The sequence below is a fragment of the Dromiciops gliroides genome, chromosome 1 (genome assembly GCF_019393635.1).
Source record: "Dromiciops gliroides isolate mDroGli1 chromosome 1, mDroGli1.pri, whole genome shotgun sequence".
NCBI lineage: Eukaryota > Metazoa > Chordata > Mammalia > Microbiotheria > Microbiotheriidae > Dromiciops > Dromiciops gliroides.
In genome coordinates, this window is record NC_057861.1 from 474544997 (window position 1) to 474566664 (window position 21668).

At 34.7% G+C, this 21668-nt stretch overlaps 1 pseudogene; it reads left to right on the top strand.

Annotated features, from left to right (window-relative positions):
* The first annotated feature begins 19124 nt into the window (after positions 1-19124).
* LOC122734891 lies at positions 19125-20445 on the top strand (annotated as a pseudogene).
* The last annotated feature ends 1223 nt before the right edge of the window (positions 20446-21668 follow it).

Here is a 21668-nt window from a genome sequence, read left to right on the forward strand (position 1 = left end):
CAAAATAAATGCTTTACATATATCATACCTTCATATTCATTTCAGACCTTTGTCTTCTATGTATTTCTAACTGAAAATATTCTAATTTTTAAGTAGTGTCTTCCCATGTAGGAATGTAAAAAGTTTAATCCTATAATATCCCTCACAATTTCTTTTTCTCTTTTCTCTTTTTATGTTTCTCCAGTGTCTTGTGCTTGAAAGTCAAATTTTCTGTTTAGTTCATATCTTTTCATCACAAAAGCCTGAAAGGCCTCTTTTTCATTGAAGTCCCATTTTTTTCCTCTGAAAGATGCTGTTTAAACTTTTATTTTGGTCATGGTTTTCAGGTAGTCCAATAATTTTCAAATTATCTCTCCTGGATCTATTTTCCAGGTCAGCTGTTTTCCCAAGGAGATCTTTCTTATTGCCCTCTATATTTTTATCCATTTGGATTTGCTTTACTATGATTTGGTTTCTCACAATGTCACTAGCTTCAATTTGTTCGATTCTAATTCTTAGGCAATTATTTTCTTCAGATAGCTTTTGTATCTCCTTTTCCATTTGGCTTTTCAAACTTTTGACTTTTTTTCTCATGGCTCTCCTGCCCAGCTCTCATTTCTTTTTCCTTTCTTTATTCTATCTAAATCTCCCTTCTTTCTCTCCTACTTTCTCTTCAAAGTCCCTTTTGAGTGCTTCCATGGCCTGAGACCAATTAATATTTTTCTTGGAAGTTTTGGATGTAGAGGCCCTGAGATTGCTATCCTCTTCTGAGGGTGCACCTAGTTCTTCCTTGTTGTTAAAGAAACTTTCTATAGTTCTCACCTTTCTTTTCTTGCTCATCTTGCCATCTTTTATTTGACTTTTAACCCCTTCTTACAGTGGCTCCCTACTTCCAAGTTACACTGTCCCAAGCTTCAGAGGGTCCCAGGTGTTTCAGTTTGAGGGAGGGAAGGTTTTACTCTCAACTGTTCTGAAGGTATCCTCAAGCCAACTTACTAGTTACCCAGCCAGCAGAGTGCTGTGGTGGTTTGTAGCTTTGCACCTGGGCCTCCCCCACTCAGGATTTCTTCCTGATTCCCTGCTTTGGTGGGATAGCTGAATTCCTCCTTAGGTCCTGCAGACACCCCTGCACTTTTCCCCTGTTTGACTGTGAAGCTCTCTTACCCAACCACAAGTTTAGTTCCAGAAGACACTGGTGCTGCAGCTGACTCAGAGGCTGGGGAGTAAGTTCCTCTTTCACAGCATGTCTGGGGTCTGTATTGGCACGTTTGTGGGGTTGGACGCTGCTGCTGTCTAGTATGGCCTCCTTTAATCTGGAAAATAATCTCAGCCCATCTTTTTGTGGGTTTTGCCTCTCCAGAGCTTATTTTATTGCTGTTTTGGGGGTAATTGTGTCATGGGCTCTGTGCATTTCATGTCTTTTCTCTGCCATCTTGGTTCGATTCCTGATTAAATCTCTTCTATTCAATGCTAGAAAGACAAACCAAGAAGAATGTGCTCAAATTGCACAGACACTTAAGTTTAATATAAGGAAAAAATTTGTGAACCACTAAAGCTGTCCAAAACTGAAAGGAAATTCCTTAAAAAGTTGTAGGTTTCAAATCATTAGAGGTTTTCAAACAAAAGAAAATGATGATCATTTGTTATAAAAGAGTTTCTTAGTATAGCATGGGTTGGACTGGAGTGCTCTGAGCTTTTCTTTTAACTTTGAGATGCTAATTCTAAGAATATTTCAAGAAGCATATTTTATTTTGAAATATGTTCAACATTCACTTTACCTTGCACATCATCTTTAAGCACATTATTAGTAGAAATAGGCATTGCCAAGGATAACTGAATCCACTTCAACCTCTTCATTGTTCAAATAAAAATGAAAATAGAAAGGAGAATTACCATTCTACTATAGAAATAATATTTAAATGGATAGTTATCACTCATGTAACACCCAGGAGAGCAAAGGATAGAAATGACATTTATCCAATACATGTAGTATTTGGCTTATATTGAAAGGCTATCCAGGGGGTTAATAAATTATACAATGAAAGAGTGTTTGCTCTGCATGTAAGGATAGTTGAAACTTGCCTTGCTCTTAGCCTTAGTTCCTTCATATGATCAGAATTGAAATTAACAGCCTAGAAAAAAAGAAATGAGGTTCAAATGAGGCTTTATCTTCATTATGGGGGAAAAATCAACTTAGCATATGAATCATGCTGATGTTATCCAAATATGAAAAACTCATAGGAGTAATTGTAACATCTTTAGGGGTTCTCTTGGCCTTTTGATATCCATGTCATAGATTCCTGATGCTCATTAAGACCCCATTCATTGCCTGTATTTTGGTTTATAGATACATAATTGTTCAGAAAGAGACAAATGCTAAAAGTACTCAATTTATATCTTTTGCTCAATGTTCAAAATAAAATTATATAATGTTACTATATTTTGTATCAAAGCAACATAGAGTTATATTGATTCTTTATGATCTTTCCTGTGACTCATTTCACCTTTTTCTTTCCACAGATAACAAAATGAAGAACTTTTGTTTTTGATTAAAGAAATAATTGCTCTAATACATTTGATTGTATTCCATGCATTCATAACAGTAAATAGAACTGACTTACAAATATATTTGCATGTAGATTATGTGTGAATAAATCAAAATGTTTTCAGGCATGCCCAAATATATTCAGACAACTTTATGTAATATGTACTTTGTAAATCACTATGGCTTTTGAGCTGAGTGATATTAATAAATATTCTTAATACGTGAAATTATATAAGTAGGATTCATGTTATTTGTTATTTATAATTATGAAATTTACAAATATAAAAATTTAAAATTTAAATAGATGAAGAACAGAAAAATGGCTGCATATGAAATGATATGCAAATTATATATTTATATTTACATTTGAACAAAGTGGTATCAATTGTGCCCTATCTGCCTGAGTCTGCCCCCTTCTGAGCCTCCTTCTACTCTCTTTTAAAAAATAATTTTTATTGATACTCATATATATATGTATATATATGTATATATGTGTATATGTGTATATATGTGTATATATGTATATACTCATATATACTCATGTATGTATATATATATACATACATATATGTATTTGTATCACTCTCTCTGCCCAAACTTATCTTCATAGTTTTCTCTTCAAAAAGATAAAAGGTCCCCTTTTATGCCATTTATGTGCAGTACAGACAAATAAATATTTAAATTTATTATGTGAGAAAATAAATGCCCCATTTTATAGCTCGTTTATCACTTTTATGCTAAGAGATTGGAAAAAGAAATCACCATCAGGTTTCTGGCATGACAATTGGACACTGAATTGATCAAAATTGTTAAGCTTTTCAAAATTGTTTTCTTTTAAAATGTTGGAGTCATTGTTTAAATTGTTTTCTTGGTTATTCTCTCTGAATTTTGCATCATTTTATACAAATCTTCATAGACTTCTCTGAATCCTCTTTCATGAGTTTTACAATGAAATAATATTTAAATAAATCTACATCACCTAATTTTTCTAGTCATTATCCTATTGACAGGCACACACCTTATTTCCAGCTCTTTATAACAACAACAACAAAATATAGTATAAACATTAATATGGCTTCTTTTCATTTATGTTTGATTTCTTTGCAGATGTGTGCTTAGTGTTATTAATGGTGAGTCAAAACTTTCACATAGTTCAATAATTTCTGAGTATAGTTCTAAATTATTTCTGAGAATAGAACATCAAATTACACCAACAAATTTGTTAGTATGCCTATTATCTCTCAGTACTTGGAAAAATTTTAATTTTTTTCTTTAAAAAAGCTTTTGTAGTTTTAAGGGTATGAGGTTGAATGTCAGAATTGTTTCAATATGCATTTCACTTATTAATGATTTTGATAATTGTTTCATATGTTTTTTGATATTTTTTTCCTTTCTTCTTTCAAGAAATACTTGTTCATATACTATGACCATTTATCTATTGTAATGGGTTGGGAACATATTTTTAGTTTATTTATAATAATCCATATATATATATATATATATTGGGTATTAGACCTTAATCAGAAAATGTACTACAAAATATTTCCCCCAAGCAACTATTTCTCTTCTAATTCTGTTTATCCTATCCAAAATTTTCAATTTTATGCAATCAACATTGTCAAAAATACCTCTTCTTATTTTCTTTATTTTTTGTTTATTCAACAATTCTACATTTATCTATACTTGTGAGAGCTATTTTCCTATTCCACCTCTTCTTCCACATTCTATAGTTAGGTCATATAACTATGTGGACCTTATTGTACTAATTGTAATATATTCACTTAAAACTAATTCCTCCTGATGGCTTTCAAGGTACAGTGTGTCTGGCTATGGCTGATCAGACCAACATCAGCTTGGAAGGCTCTAAGTGTAAACGCAAATAGCCTGTATAACCATTTGGAAGGCAGATGTCTAAATTTTAATATCTTATGTTTCTTTTGAACTACCACAGTTCTGCTTTGCTTAGTGAGTACAGTGACTTCTTTGATGCAGGAACACCATTCTGAATGATCTTGAGTCAGTGGTTCCCATGTGTCACAATCAATACCAAAGTTCTTCAGAGTGACCTTGAGAGTATACTTGTATCATTTCTTCTGACCTCCATTTGAGTGCCTGACTTGTATGAGTTTTCCATAAAATAGTCTTTTAGAAAAATGTACATTTGGTATTCAAACAATGGGGTTAGACCATCAGAGTTGTGCTCCCTGATGTAGAGTTTGATTGCTTGTCAGTTCAGTTTTAGAAAAGACCTCAGTGTCTGGTGCCTTATCTTACCTGGTGATCTTCAGAATCTTCTTTAGAAAATTCAAATGGGAGCAGTTTAACTTTCTGGCATGGTGCTGGCATACCCCAATGAGGTCAGCACAACAGCTTTGTCTTCAGTTTGATTTGCAACCTAATAGCTTTTCCTTTACACACTTTCCTTTGGAGACTCCCAAACACTGAGCTAGCTTTGGCAATTCCTCCATCAACCTTATCATCTATGTGCACCTACCTGGAAATTATAATGCCAAGGTAAGTGAACTTTTTCACAGAATTCAAAATTTCTCCTTTTTCTGTAACTGATGCTTCCACATATAAATGGTGCAAATCTGGCTGGTGAACCTCTGTTTCATTGGTATTAATTGTTAGGCCAAAATTTGCACAAGTGATAGAGAATTAAACTATACTTTGTTGCATTTCATCCTCAGAAATTACAGTGAATGCACAATCATCTGCTAACAAATGTCATGCACCAACTGTCTCTTCACTTTAGTCCTCGGCTGTAGCCTTTTCAAGTTAAATATTTTACTGTCAGCATAATAGTTGACCTTGATGCCATTTTTGTCCTTGTTGAAGGCATCTAAAAACATCACCAAAACAAATTAAATATTATGAGACCAAGTACATATCCCTGCTTCACTCCATTGCTGAATGGGAAAGTTCAAAATATTGTCCATAATCCAGAACCCATGTAAGCATGTCATCATGAATTTAGTGTACAATTTTAGATCCGGCCACTTCATTTGTATTGCATTTCTAGGGTCTTCTAAAGAAATCATCATATTGTCTTTAACAATGATAATCTGTATTCATTTTTGCTTAAATATATTGCCTAAATGTATTTTTCTTGATTTATTGTTGGAACTAGGATCTTTAGAGGTAAATTGTATAATAATGGTATTAATGGAATTCATTGTTTTATCAGTGATCTTATTGGAAAGAACACTAGCATTTTTTTTTAAATCCTTTGGGTGGGTAGCCTCTATTTATTTATTTTATTTTTGGTGAGACAATTGGGGTTAAGTGACTTGCCCAGGGTCACACAGCTAGTAAGTGTTAAGTGTCTGAGGCTGGATCTGAACTCAGGTCCTCCTGAATCCAGGGCCAGTGCTTTATTCACTGAGCCATCTAGCTGCCCCAGGACACTAGCATTTTTAATATTATCTAAAATGTGGTTTTTTTTTTTGTTTTATATAGATAATACCTAAAATATGTTTTTAAAATGGGGCAATGAGGGTTAAGTGACTTGCCCTGGGTCACACAGCTAGTAAATGTCAAATGTCTGAGGTCGGATTTGAACTCAGGTCCTCCTGAATCCAGGGCGAGTACTTTATCCACTGCACCACCTAGCTGCCCCCAATAATACCTATAATGTTAAGGAAGGATCCAATCACTAATTTTTAATATAAAGGAGCTTTGTGTTTTGTTAAAAGTTCTTTTACACCTTTTTATATACTCATTATTTTTGGCAATTTTATGTTCACATTTGTAGTTTTTCTAATATTGAACTAACACATGTACTGATAATATATGCATGTGTATGTGTGTATGTATGTATGTGTGTATATAATTTTAATTCTTAAATAAGCAGTAAGCTTTATCTTGAAAAAAGTGTAGATTTTCTCAGAAAACCAAAATGTTATTTTAAGTTTAAGAGGCTCTTTGTTTAATTATGCAAGGTCATGCTAATAACAAGAATGTGAAATACAGAAAGCTGTGTCTTCTATTATATTGCCTTCCTTTGAAAGCCGTTCTTGCACATCTAACTCATTCTAAGTTGTAATACTTCTCTCTCTGCCTCTCTGTCTCTCTGCCTCTCTCTTTCTCTCCTATCTCGAAGAAGACAATGATATCAGAATTATGTCATGACTTGCAGTGAATTGGATTCAAGTGAGACAGTGCTGCTCAAAGTTACCAATCTTACTCTCTCCTCCACAGCCATCTGTGTCTAGGATGACTGGAGATGGCCTTGTATGTTTAAGCAATTGGGTTAAGTGATTTTCCCAGGGTCACAAACTAGTAAGTGTATGAGGTAAGATTTGAACTCAGGTCCTCCCAACTTCAGGGCCAGTGTTCTATCCACTGTGCCACCTAGCTGTCCCTCTATCTATAACTAGAAGGGGAATGAAGTGCAGCCAGCCTGGGGTCATACAAAAATGAAAAAAAATGAATTGTTCCAGAAGGAACTCATAGACAACTTAACCGTCTTCTGATTGCCAAACTGTGTAGTGACTTGAAATTTGAGGAGAAAACAATGGGCCATCTCAATGGGCATGAACCCAAATGCTAGAAGCAGAACAGGGTTGCATTATTATCACTCTGATCTCAGTATCAGCACACCATAAAACTCAGGTCTGGACCATATAATGCTGCTACAAACCCACCAGTTTTATATAGATCCTGTCCCTAAGACAAAATCCAAAACCAAGAAGTTAGACTGGAACACCGAGTAAACAGAAAAGATAAAGGGGTATTTTGATGCTATGAATGTTTAAGACAGAAACGGAGAAGGGGACAATATATCCAAAACGCCTCTGAATGAAATCTGATTCTTCTTCTAGATGTAAAATAAAATTAGAGTAAAATACATGTAACCAAAGCAGAATGAATCATATGTAACATTGGATCATCACCCAATATAAAAAAAAAAAAGAAAAGGAAGAAACAATCTCAGTGATTCCTAACCAAGGGGAAAGGAAACTCTCCCCAGGCAATTTTGCTATTATGGGTTAATCTGAACTCAAATAATTTTGTAGTTTCTATCTACTCATTCTCCTAACAAATTATATGCCTTAGTATCACTCCACTCTCTGTCTCTGAATATATATTACTTCTCTATCTCAGAGTTACCACTGTCATCTTTTTTTTTTTTTTTTTGGTGAGGCAATTGGGGTTAAGCGACTTGCCCAGGGTCACACAGCTAGTAAGTGTTAAGTGTCTGAGGCCGGATTTGAACTCAGGTCCTCCTGAATCCAGGGCCGGTGCTCTATCCACTGCGCCACCTAGCTGCCCCAACTGTCATCTTTTACTGGACTTCTTCTAAGCAGAGTTACTTGTACCATTTAATTCTGGGACTTCTTCCTCAAAGGGAATTTGTTGTTATTGTTTAGTCTTTCCAAAAGTGAATGACTCCTTGTGACCTTCTTTGTGGTTTTCTTTGCAAAGATACTAGAGTGGTTTGGCATTTACTTCCCCAGTTCGTTTTATGGAGGAGGAACTGATGCAAACAGGGTTAAGTGACTTGTCCAGAGAAACATAGCTAGTCAGTGTCTGAGGACAGATTTGAACTTAAGAAAATAAGTCTCCCTGACTTTAGTTCTGGCACTCTATCTACTGTAGCACTTAGCTGCCCACCACTAATACCACTAATATTTTGTGAGAAGATTGCCTTGGAAAAAAATTGTGATAAGCAGTTGATTTTGACCCATAATCAGTGATGATTTTCATGATAAAAATATTATAAAAGCATCATATATATATATATGTATATATATACACACACATATATACATATACACAAATGTGTATATACATATATATAACATATATACACATTTATTATATGTTTCTGCACACATATGTGTGTAGAAAAATTGTTGAACTAGTCATTTGAAAAAATCAGTAAGGATAAATGGAGAGCCAAAGTAATACCTCCATTATAATTAATGAGTGGCCTCCAAAACATTGGAAAGATTATGGAACATATATAGCAAAATACATAGATAGGAATTGCAAGAAATGAGCAGAGAGCTATGACCCCAATGAAATCATTGATCAATGTATCTGAATAAGATAGGATTTTTATTTTGGAAGATCATTAGTGGAAATTAATGTAACAAAGATTTAATGGGCATTACCAGAGAAAAAGAATCACTTACTTTATTAGAAATGATAAAACCATCCATTAATTTACCAAAGTAGAGGACCTTTCAAAACTCATGTTCTTAATTTCTTTCCTTTTGTCACTTGTAACATCTTGTTGATTTGCACAACTCTTTATAAATGCAAAACTCTTTACAAATGTAAAACTCTCTACAAATTCCATCCTAAAATTCATAGATGAGGTGAAAAATGGGAATAATTTACTTTATAATATGAAGAATGTAATACTTAAAAGAATGGATTCTTGGTCATCTAAACTAGAATAAATCATATGGCTGACAGGCTATTTTTGGTAAAGAAAATTCCTATTTTGTTAAGTTCCAAAAGTTAAGTAGCTTGCATTAGAATGAAGTGACAGAAAGACAATAAAATCAGAGAATGTATTATTCTTGAACTCTGTCATCTTAATATCTAGAGTGACTCAACACCTCCTTAGAGTGTTATTGATTTGGTATGTGGAACATGGAAATCTCATATTACTTACCCAAGGTAATGACATTTTTAAAACTGAAATATATATATTTAGATTGAGCAGGTTTATCTTAGTGTATGGAGAATGAAACAGTACCAATAACAACAATAAAACTTCCCAATAATTGCAAGGCACAAAGGTAATATCCATATAATGTTCTATTTGGAATACTGATTAGGCAAATGGTTTGTATGCTCACATATGACAGGATGATTTTTGAATGCTATTCAAGCAACAATTTCTTCTACAATTTACCATACAAAGTGACTGATACTTCTGAACTATACTAAATTTCACCTCCATTTAAAAAATAACTATTACAGGTAAGTTAAGATATTTTCACAAATACTTTAGTGCAAATACTTTCATCATTTCTACCAATACAGTAAAATCATAAGAGGGGAAATTATGGCACATTACTTATCATGATTTCCTGCCCCAAGGAAAAAAAATCACTCATGAGAATAATAGCAATAAAAACTGAAAGGCGTTGAACAAAACATACAGATACAATTAGAAAGGGAACAGTTAACTGGGTAAAAAAAAACCTTTGAAGCAAGTTTCACTGATAAAATTCATATATATATGTATATATGAGTATATAATATATGTATATGAATTTTATCAGTGAAATTTTCTTCAAAGATTATATATATTATTCACACATATACATGCACATCATATATATGTATGTATACATATATATACACATACATATATACATAAACATGTGTATAGTTGATCTAAATTCATAAGAATGAGTGCCATCTCACAATTTGATAAATGTTGAAAGAATATAAACAGACAATTCTCAAAGGGAGACATTCAAATTATCAATGGCTGTATGAAAAAAATATTTTATGTCACTAATAATGAAAAAAGTAAATTAAACCAAATTATGAGGTTACACTTCATTCCTATCACACTAACAAAGATTCTTACAAAAAAATGATAAATGTTAGATGGAATGGGGGGGAGAACAAATGAATATACTTTTAATAGAGCTGTGAATTGGTCAAGCCTTTCTAGAAAACAAATTGGAACTACGACCCCAAGTTTATATACTGCATGTTCTTTCACGTAGTGAAAATTCTATGAGGCTTTTCACATGAAAGAAATCAAAGAAAAAGCAACAATTCATTTGTACAAAAATATACATAGTAGCTTTTTATGTAAAAAAAAAAACCTGGAAAATAAGTGGTGTCTTTCAATTGTGGAATGGGTGATGGAATTATATTCTTTGTCCAACAAAGAAGACCATGGCATCAGTTCATGCCATGACTTGCGGTGAATTGAATTTAAGTGAGGAAGAGTTGTGCAAATTCACCAACCTCACTCATTCCTCCAGAGTTTTCTGGGTCCAGTGGCAAGATGTGTATGTATATATGTGTGTGTTTGTATACACACACATGTATATATGCACACACATACACACATGCATTTATATGTGTATATATTTAGTATGTATATATACATATAAATGCACACACATACACACATGCATTTATATGTGTATATATTTAGTATGTATATATACATATAAATGCACATGTATGTGTACATATACACATATACATACCTATGTACGTTTGTGTATAAATATGTTTTTGTGTGTATGTATATATACAAAAAACCTTTCATAAATGTAAGAACATCAATCTATCAAATAACCAAACATGATATCAGGGGGCTGATGGTGAACTATGTTAACCACCTCTTGAAAGAGAGGTAATAGACTAAACAGCATAACATTTTAGACAAGGCAATGTGGCAATTTGTTTTGCTTAATTATGCTTATTATTTAAAATTTTGGATTTTTATTCTTTTAATTGGGGGTCAGTGAGAGAGAGAAACTATGTTTTAACTAAAAATCTAAATGAAAGATAAACATTTTAAAAATAGAATGAGAGGAATATACTTGAAGAATAGTGACTGTGATATTTTTTATCTTCAGATTGCCATCACTGACAATATTAGTGAAGAGTATCAATACTATTTCTCCTAAAATAATCTCTTTCTTCCTTCTTTTGATTTACACCATTAAATGCATGGTTAAAGTAGAATTTTTGAAAAAATCCTTTCACAGAGTAAAAATATATTATACTGTTGTATAGGTAGATTTCATCTACAGATTTTTTATACGCTTTTTCTTAGTTCTACATTATTTAAAGTACTATACTATATGTTGGTATTGAAATCTGAGGCTATAGTTTATCAACAGTGTAGGTCATTATGATAAAAAAACAAAACATAGATCATAGGGTGAAATTCATTAGATAGTCCATTCCTAAAACCATCTATGACTTTTGTCAGCAATCTGAAAATATGTAGCTGTGATCAAAATAAGTATCAAATGAGAATATGTTGAATCAATTCATATTGCTGGAAAACAATTATCCTTTTTAGTTCAGTAACATCATCTTTAACATTTGTTATAAACTCCCATAGCTCTCTTACACTTCCAGGATTGAATACAAAATCTTTATAAAATAGAGATAATCCCTTCATTTCTCAGAAGTGACTTTGGTTTAGTTTTCATTACTGTAATACTAGCTTCTAACTTTGTTTCCTGGGGAGACCACAATAAAAGAAATGTTGTTAAGTCTCACTATAAGGAATCAAGGAGATTTATAAAACATGAAATAGAATATAGCCTAAATTTTGGGAAAAAAGATATTACAACTTGAAACTAAGCATTTTCTATTATAAAATATTATACAAAAATTATAATCAAGGGAATCCTAGAAGAACCGTAATTCCTCAACATAAGCATTCATAGCATTATAGCCTTAATACAACAGGAATGAAGTGAAACAGAACTGAAAGCTACCTGTACCATTAGATTTGATTTACCACAGGGTTTTCTTAGTAAAAAAAAAAAAAATTAAAAAGTCCCGAGCAATGAGGAAAAATGCAGTGCATTAAGATAAAGGATTATGAGAAGCTTTAGGGAAAATGGTAAAATAGCATGATTGTAAAACTTTACTTAGAATGAAGGTGCATTTTATATATAAGGCTAATAATTAAACATAATTTATAGTTCATGGGTTGTTCACAGAATTAATTTCACAGATTTGTTTCTGAAATGGAATGGAATTAAGTAAAAACCCACTTTGTATTCACTGGTCTCTAGCACATATGTATCTTTGGCTAATGCTCAGAAATGTGGGCAAAGCTTGACATTTTACTTTTCAATTAATTACACCACTAAGTATCATGCCTGACTGTACCATAGAGAGAAGTGAAGCCTTATTTGACTAAAACTTCATTATTTTTATAAACTATACCAAAGGCCAGCTTATTGAGTTCCAGTTTCATGAATAATTAAAACTAAACTTCAAATGTCAAAATAAATGAACAGGCATGTTCCATATTTTGAGGTGGGGGAAAATTACTTATTTGAACATAGACTAATTTTCCAAATAGGCTGAGGTTTATCTTTCTATAATTTACATGAATCAGCTTAGTTCTGCTAGATTTTGATATTCATTCTCATTTATTGTATAGTTGTTATTAAAGACATGATCCTAGTATTTTATCTTCTACTGAAAATAAATTTGCCATAATATAAGTAAACCTTCTCTATATATCTTTACAGGAAAGAGTGTATTTTCCTATTTGTTGTTTCATTACTGTGAAATAGACACTTGTCTAAAAATCTTTTCCACAACAGGCTATTATTAGTTAGCAGTTGCACATCCAAGCATATCACATTCCCCACCCCCTTGACTCAATAAACTCCCATAGCTCCCTTACACTTCCAGAATTGAATACAAAATCCTCTATTTGGCATATAAAGCCCTTCATAGCCATGCCTCCTGTCTTTCAAATCTTTTTTTCATTTAATCCCCACCATGTACTCTTCTACCAAATGACACTAGCCTTGTGGTTATTCCATGAGTCAGAAACTCTATCTCTTGGTGTCTAGGCATTTTCTCTGGCTCTTCTCCATACCTGGAAAATTCTCCTTCCTCATTTTGCCTGCTGGCTTCCTTCAAGTCTGATCTAAAAGTCTATCTTCTATAAGAAAACTTTTCTAACCCTTCTTAATTCTATTGCCTTCCCTTTGGTAATTATTTCCTTTTATGTATATATCTTGTTTGTACATATTTGCTTATTGTTTCCCTGATTAGACTGAGATCCTCAAGAGCAGGATCATCATTTGTCTCTTTTTGTATCACCAGTACTTAGAGCAGTGCATGAGACACATTAGATACTTCATAAATGTTTATTGACTGACTAAGCAGTAGATTTGAAAACAGAATGAGAGATACTGTTTTGATGTTATATTTACTTCGTAGATTAGCATGGATTTGTTTTCCACATTTGCTAGGCAAAATTTTAGAGCTCAAGAGAAAGATATAGCAGAGTTAGACTTCTTTTTTGTTTGATTGCCATGGGCAGTAGATAGGCCATGAACAGGAGAAAAGGAGGATGTGAATCACTAGAGGAAAGGTCTTTGTTTGTTTTTGTATTATTTGGATTGACTGAATTAAAGTAATTTAATCAATGATTGCACAATTCTCTACCCCAGAAGACATGTTACAAAGGGGCTCTTGGATATTGTGAGGTAGTATTAATTTGATAGTACTGACTCTTACTTCCTCTCCAAAGACTCCTTTCTAAGGTTCCCTGTGAGGCTACAACTTGTTTTCATAAGAATGCCATTTAAACTTATAATTACATTTCTTTTCATCAGTAATGTGCTAAACTCTACCAAGGGCTGCTGGGTGGCATGGTGGATAGAACACTGAACCTGGAACCAGGAAGAACTGAATTCAAACGCAGCATCAGAAACTTACTAGCTGTGTGACACTGGGCAAGTCACTTAACCCTGTTTGCCTCTGTTTCCTCATATGTAAAATGAGCTGGAGAAGGATATGGCAAACCACTCCAGTATCTTTGCTAAGAAAATTCTAAATGGGGTCACAAACAGTTGGACATGACTGAAATGACTGAAAAACAACAAAACATAGCCAAATAATAGATATTATGCAGTTTGCTTCCTTCTGTGGCTTTCAGAAAGTTAGAGGATCAGGGGATCAGTTAGGAAAGGGGAGACTTTCACTTCTCACAATCTTATTATAAATACTATTCTTTACTTGTTTAGGGATCTTTTTCAGGGACTATCAAACAGCTGAATTATAGTCATCTTTTTGCTCAGAATAACAGTACATTCTGGGTGATATCTGCTGCCAATATAAGGTTGATTTATCAAAAGACAGCATTAACAATATTGTTTTCTTTGTGATAGTCAGATCACTAATTAATTTCTATTATGCATTGTTCTCTTGGAATTTGTCCATCAAACATCCCCCTTAATGTAGCTTAGAGAATGATTACAGTAGTTAATTGAAAGTAACTTATCTTTACAATTCAAGATATAGAAAATTGTGCATGAAATGCAATGTCCCAAGAAATGTCAAAATTAGAAATTTGAAAATAAGGATCTTCACTCAGAGGTAATAAAAATGGAATAAAACTGTCTTATTCAGTTAAAAACACTTTTCCTTAGTTTAGAAATATGCAAAGTGCTTTTCAAAAATAGATATAATATAATTTTCAGTAATTTTAATTTTATATCCCACTTAAGATTGACACACAATTCAATATTATCATTTTATTTTGAAGCTAAATTAAATATTGGCAGAAGGTATTTTCTCATACTGGAAAATCCTCTTTGATTCTTAGAGAGTTAATGAGGTACTTTTCTTGTGGTATAAAATGAACCTCCAGGTCAAAATTTATTCTGTTTTCTGATTCCAGTGATTAAGAGTATTATTTTTTATTTTTCCTTTTTACAAACCATAAGGATATTTCAATTTTTTTTAGATACGTTAATACATTTTGTTTTCACATAACAGACATTTCTAGCCCCCCACCCAAACACACACACTCACTCACACACACACACACCCAAGCTAGTCTTTTTACAAAGAATTTCTGTCTTTGGCCCTCTTTTCCACTCCTTTATGAAGCACTATCTTGATTTCTGATATCATCAGTTCCTATAATGTTATAGGAGTACCCTATACTAGCATACCAATTCTCCTCAAACCCACTTTACAGTGGGATTTGCTATTTCTTTCCCTGAAAGGCTGAAAAATTGTTCTTGGGACTTGATTGACTCTGAAAACTAAGGCACTACTTTTGAATGCCTCTTTAGATGCAGCTTCATCATGATTTCTAGATATATTGTAGTTTCATAGTCACTTTAGGTCATAAAAAGTCCCACTGACAGGAACCTGAAGCCCTTCAGTGAGATTGGTAAATGACCATACCATACCCTGCTTTCAGACTTACTTCCAGAGGGTGGAGATACTGGGGGTAAATATGCTCAAGCAGTTTTGCAGTATTCTTGTTTGAATTCCTTCTATGTTATGGCTAAATAAACCTCTTTTATTAATAATTAAGTGACAGAGGACCTTGCTTCACTCTAGTACTAAAGCTAAACAACCAAGGGGTTGTCCTGAATCAGGTCTTATGATTTTCAATGATCACTTCCTTTCAGATAGTTTCTAGATCAATATATCTAGCCCAAGTCTTTCTCTAGTTCTAGGCCTGTTTTACTAATGATATTTTAGTCCTCAATGATAGGATGTAAGTCAGACATCTCAAATAAAACATGTCTTTCTTCCTCAAACCTTTCTTCTGAACTTCCTTATTCCTGTCATGGACACTACTAATCACACAAGATCACAACTTTGTGGTTAAATTTCCCTCCTCTCTTTCACTTACCCCAAATACATATTCTGTTGCCAAATTTGTCATTTCTACCTTCCTAATACCTCTGCATTTAATTGCTTCTATCAACTCATATAACCGCCATCCAAATTAAGTCTTCATAACCTCTCTCCTGGAGTAATGAGATAGCTTTCATATTCTTTCCCTACCTCAACTCTATCCTGGCTCTAGTTCATCTTCTGTTTAGAAGCTAAATTGATTTTTTCTAAAACATACTTCTGACCATGACATTCCTCCCTCCCCTCAACACATCCACCCAACCAACTCGGCAAACTCCAGTGACTTCCTCTTACCTCCAAAATCAAGTGTAAGTTTTTTCATTGAAAGCTCTCCATAACCAAACCCCTATATATTTTCTTTTCTTTTTTTTTTAAGTGAGGCAATTGGGGTTAAGTGACTTGCCCAGGGTCACACAGCTAGTAAGTGTTAAGTGTCTGAGGCTGGATTTGAACTCAGGTACTCCTGACTCCAGGGCTGGTGCTCTATCCACTGCACCAGCTAGCTGCCCCACCCTATATATTTTCACAGGGGTCTTAGACTTATTCCCTCAATACATACAATGATCCTGTGAACTGAACTACTTGCTATTCCTCATGCAATATTTCATTTGCTTTCTTCCTAATCTTTACTGTTTAATCTCCCTCACTTTCATCAAGAATCAGCTAAAACCTTTCAGTCAGCAAGAAGCCTTTCCCAGTCCTCCAGTTGTTTGTGTCTTCCCCTCTGAGATTAATCCCCATTTACTCTGTATATATCTTTTATCTACCTAATAATTTACATGTTGTCTCCCCCATTAGAATGTGAGTAGGGGCTGTTTTTTTTAAATTTTCTTTATATCCTGTACAAAAATTAATTATTAATAACTATAATTAACCTGGAAAATTATATATAATTGGACTTATGAAAAATGATAGGTTTAGAAAAATTATAATTGGGCCGTAAGTCCTGCTGTGGTCGCCATTCAAATGTAGAAATATTTTTGATGACTTGGGCTAATTTTGGGGGGCCTAATCTGTGGATGACTAATCTGGGGATTTTTGACTCTGGCTATCTGACTGATATTAATTTAATGTGAGCTGTTTATAAAGTTCCACCACACTGCTCCACTACCAAAATGATAAGCAAAATATTAAGAAGGCCCTTAACTAAATAATCAAAGCAGAGTTTATTTATGAGATAAAATGTACAACCTGACTGCATTGCGGTGCATCTCTTTCCACTGCTTCTCTTTCCCACCTGCTGCCTTCGAACTTTTTTAATACAATAAGGGCCTGAACCTTCTCTTGCCTCAGGGCACTCACTTGCTCAGCTACTTTCACTAACTCTGCCTGTACCCTTTCACTTTGTAAATCCCCCTGTTTCTAACTTTCCTCTCCTTACTGCCACCATTGAACCCCTGTGTTTCTCTCTCACCAACCTTCTGCCTGTCTTCTCTATCAAACTGCCCTTTGACCTCTCTTTTCCCTGCTCCTAGTCCTTCTCGTCTTCTTCTGCATCCTTGTAGCCCCATCTCTAGTCTGCCACACTCCAACCTTTCTAATCTCATCAGCCGCTGCTTGACCTCTTCTCCGCCTCGTCTCATCCATCCGAACCCCTTGCTGTCTAACTCCCAGGACTATATATACCTTTTCTTCTCTCCACTCAAATCTCGGGGCTTCCTGTGCCCCCACAGACCAAGCTAATCTGCCAGCCAGGGCTGTGGGGGGGGGAGGTACGCTCCAGCCTCACGTGCCTCAGCACAGGCTATTCGGGATATCTTGGATAGCTCCGCTCAGGTTGGAGGAAGCTGGGGGCTTTTTTTCCCTAGCTGTCTGACCTGGTGGCTTGTACAGCCCACAGGGCTTTCCAACTCAGCTGAAGTGAGAGGGAGGGGCACTAGCACCTCCCACACAGAAGAGACCCTGAGGGCCCAAGGCTTTCTAATCTCAACCTAAAGGTAGGGTCCCCAAATCAAAATAAATTTCCACAATCCCCAGTATTTTGTAGTGTTAGAAACACAGGAAGTTAAGATATTCTTATTTCTTTAAAATTAGAATTAAAAAATAGATTTAAAAATAGATTTTCTCCACCTTTCCTTTTCCCCCTGCTAAGTACCATTGAGGGGGAGGAAAAACAAGCCCCTCATAACAACTGTGCAGAATCAGGCAAAACAAATTTCCATGTTGGTCATGTCACTCACACATACACATAGAGAAACACACATACATATAGAGAAACACACATACATGTCTCATTCTGAATTCTAATTCCATCTCCTCTATTTCAGAAGATGGAAAGTATGTTTTATTATCAGTTATCTAAAACCATGGCTCATCATTGCTTTGATCAGTTTGTTTTTATAATGTTGTCATTGTATAAATTGTTTTTGCTATTCTCATCGTTTTATTACACATCTGTTAGTACAGGTTTCTCCTGGTTTCATTGAAACTGTCCCTTTCATAATTCTGTACAGTACAATAGCATTCCATTCCATTCATATACCATATTTTAATGGGATCAGCCATTCCTCAGTTGATGAACATTCTTAATTTTCAGTTTCTTGTGGTTTTTATTTTTGCCACTACCAAAAATGCTTTTATAGATATTTTGTACTTAATGGACATTTTCTTTCTTATTTGATCTCTCTAGGTTTTACCCACTAGTTATTAGTAGGTCAAAAAGTATGAACTATTTAATAAATTTTTGGTACATAGTTCCAAGTTCTTTTCCAGAATGGCTTTACCAGGTCATGGCTCCATCAATATTTCATTAATTTGTCTCTTTCCCCATATACCCTCATTTTCCATTTTTGTCATCTTTTTTTCAATTTGATGACTGTGTCATGGAATATTTGAATTGGTCTAATTTGTATATCTCTAACTATTAGAAATTTAGAGGATTTAAAAATATGGCTATAGTTTGGATTTGTTTCTTAGAAAAATTTCTGTTTATATGGTTTGACCATTTATCAATTGGAGAATGGCTCTTATTCTTGTAGATTTAAAATATGTTCTTAAATATTTTGCAAATGAGATCCTTAGAGGCAGTTAGTTGATGTAGTAGATCGAGCTCTGGGTTTGGAGTCTGAAAGACCTTACTCAAAATACTGCCTCAGATATTTACTATATTTTTGGTCGTGGGAAAATCACTTAATTTTTCCCTGAGTTTCTTCAATTTAAAAGTTCAGCTCATGATTTGCTGTTTTGGCAGAGACTCATAACCTGTCTGCAGTCAATGGCATCATTATGTATAGTAGCAACCATGTGGGAGTGTATTTCAATCCATGTCAGCTAGGCTGGAGTGCAGATGGGCAATGCCTGCTGCGAATTATATTGCTTAGAGCATGGCATCCAACCCAGTGGTACCATATCCAGTGACAGGACCTATGGGGTGGTGACAATTCCTTTAGTGCATTCTTCAGTGAGCCAGGAGCTACTAAACATGTCCTCAGAGCAGATTTTATAGACCTAGAGCTTTCTGTCATAGATGAGGTTTGGACAATTATCTATAATCAGCTATTCCATCCTGAGCAGCTGATCTCTGGCAAGAAGGAAACTACTAATAATTATGCTTGGTGCCATTATACCATTGGGAAGGAAATAATAGATCTTGCGTTGGAGCACATCCTAAAACTTTCAGACCAATGCATGGGGCTGCAGGAATTCCTGATCTTTCATAGCTTTGGGGGTGACACAAATTTAGGCTTCACCTCTGCTGATAGAGAGACCCTCTGTTGACTATGGCAAGAAGTCCAAGCTAGATTTTACAATCTACCCAGGCCCACAGGTATCCACAACTGTAGTGGAGCCCTATAATTCCATCCTAACTACTCACACCACCATGGAACACTCTTACTGTGCCTTCATGGTGGACAATGAAGTGATCTATGACATCTGCCACCAGAACCTGGACATTGAGTGCCCTGTATACACCAACTTCAACTTCAACTTCAAAACCAGATTGTTTCTCCCATCACTGCCTCTCTGCATTTTGATGGTGCTCTCAATGCAGAGCTCACAGAGTTCCCGACAAACCTGGTGCCTTATCCTTGAATCCACTTCCCCCTTGTCACCTACTCACCCATTTATCTCTATAGAAATGGCCTATCATGAGCAGCTCTCTCTAGCAGAGATCTCCAGTGCCTGCTTCAACCCCTCCAACCATGGCAAGTACATGGCCTGCTATACCGAGGTGGTGTGGTACTCAAAGATGTCAATGCTGCTATTGCCACAATCAGGATTAAGAAATCTATTCAGTTTGTAGACTATTGGCCCACTGTCTTCAAGGTTGGTATAAATTGCCAGCCCCCAAATGTGACACATAGTGGAAACCTGGCTAAAATATAGCAGGCAGTTTGCATGTTCAAGAAAATAACAACCTTTGCCGAGGCATTGACCTGTCTAGATCACAAGTTTTACCTTATGTGTATGCCAAGGAGGCATTTGTGCACTGGTATGTGAGTGAAGACTTTTAGAAAGGAGAATTGTCTGAGGCTCAGGAAGATTTAGCTGCCCTGGAGAATGATTATGAGAAAGTAGGCACAGACTCTATAGAGGGAGAAGATGAAAATGATGAATTCTAGAGGGCATCCAGCAACCAAGCTCATCTGGCATATCTATTGATCATTTGTATATTTCTCCTTTCCTATCACCCCAAAATAAAAGTTTCTTACTTGCAATAAAAAATAAAAATAAAAATGGGGTTTATTATAGCACCTATATCCTAGGGTGTTGTGAGGATTAAATGAATATTTTAAAAATGCTTAGCAAAGAGGGCAGTTAGGTGGTACACTGGATAAAGCACTGGCCCTGGATTCAGGAGGACATGAGTTCAAATTGGGTCTCAGACACTTGACACTAGCTGTGTGACCCTGGCAAGTCACTTAATCCTCATTGCCCCATGGCAGGGGGAGGGGGAAGAAAGAGAGAGAAAATGCTTAGCAAAGTGTGTGGAATATTATAAGTACTTAAAAGCTAGGTGGCTAAAGTGGATAGAGTTCTGGGCCTGGAGCCAGGAAGATCTTAGTTCAAATACTGCCTCAGATAATAATTGTTAGCTATATAATTCTGGGCAAGTCATATAACTTTTGTTTGCCTGTTTACTCATCTATAAAAGGAGGATAACAATAGAATCTAGGTCCCAGGTTTGCGTGTGTGTGTGTGTGGGGGGGTAAAATTAGATTATAATTTAAAAATGTTTATCACAGTGCCTAATACATAGTAAATCTTATATATAAATGTTAGCTGTTATTGTTGTTGTCATAAATATTTCCCCCTGTTAACCATTTACCATCTTAATTTTATTGGCATTAGTTTTATTTGTGCAAAAAAGTTTTTGCACAAAAATACTAAAGACTATTCATTTAAACTTTTCTTTGTCTTGATTTTAGTCTTGAATTCTTCCCTTATCTATAAATCTGAATCATAATTTTTCCTTGCTCCTCTAATTTCTCTTTTATATTATACTCTACGTCTAAGGCATGTACCCATTTTATGTGTATCTTGACATACAGAGTGATACATTCGGCTGGACAAACCTAATTTCTTCCAGACCTCTGACCAGTTTTTCCAGGTTTCTTCGTTTATGCTTTCACTGATCAGAGAGTGGTTGAATAAAATTATTTTTGTTTTTCTATCTTTCAAGGAAATTTGAATAATTTTAACATGATGCATCAGAAATAATAAGCATAACAAGTTCTTGTATTCTCTACAACTTGCAGTTTAATTTTACTATTGCCAAGGATATGTTATACTTTGGAATATACTTTGCAAACTCCTGCTTGTTGACATTCTTCCCCTCATTTAT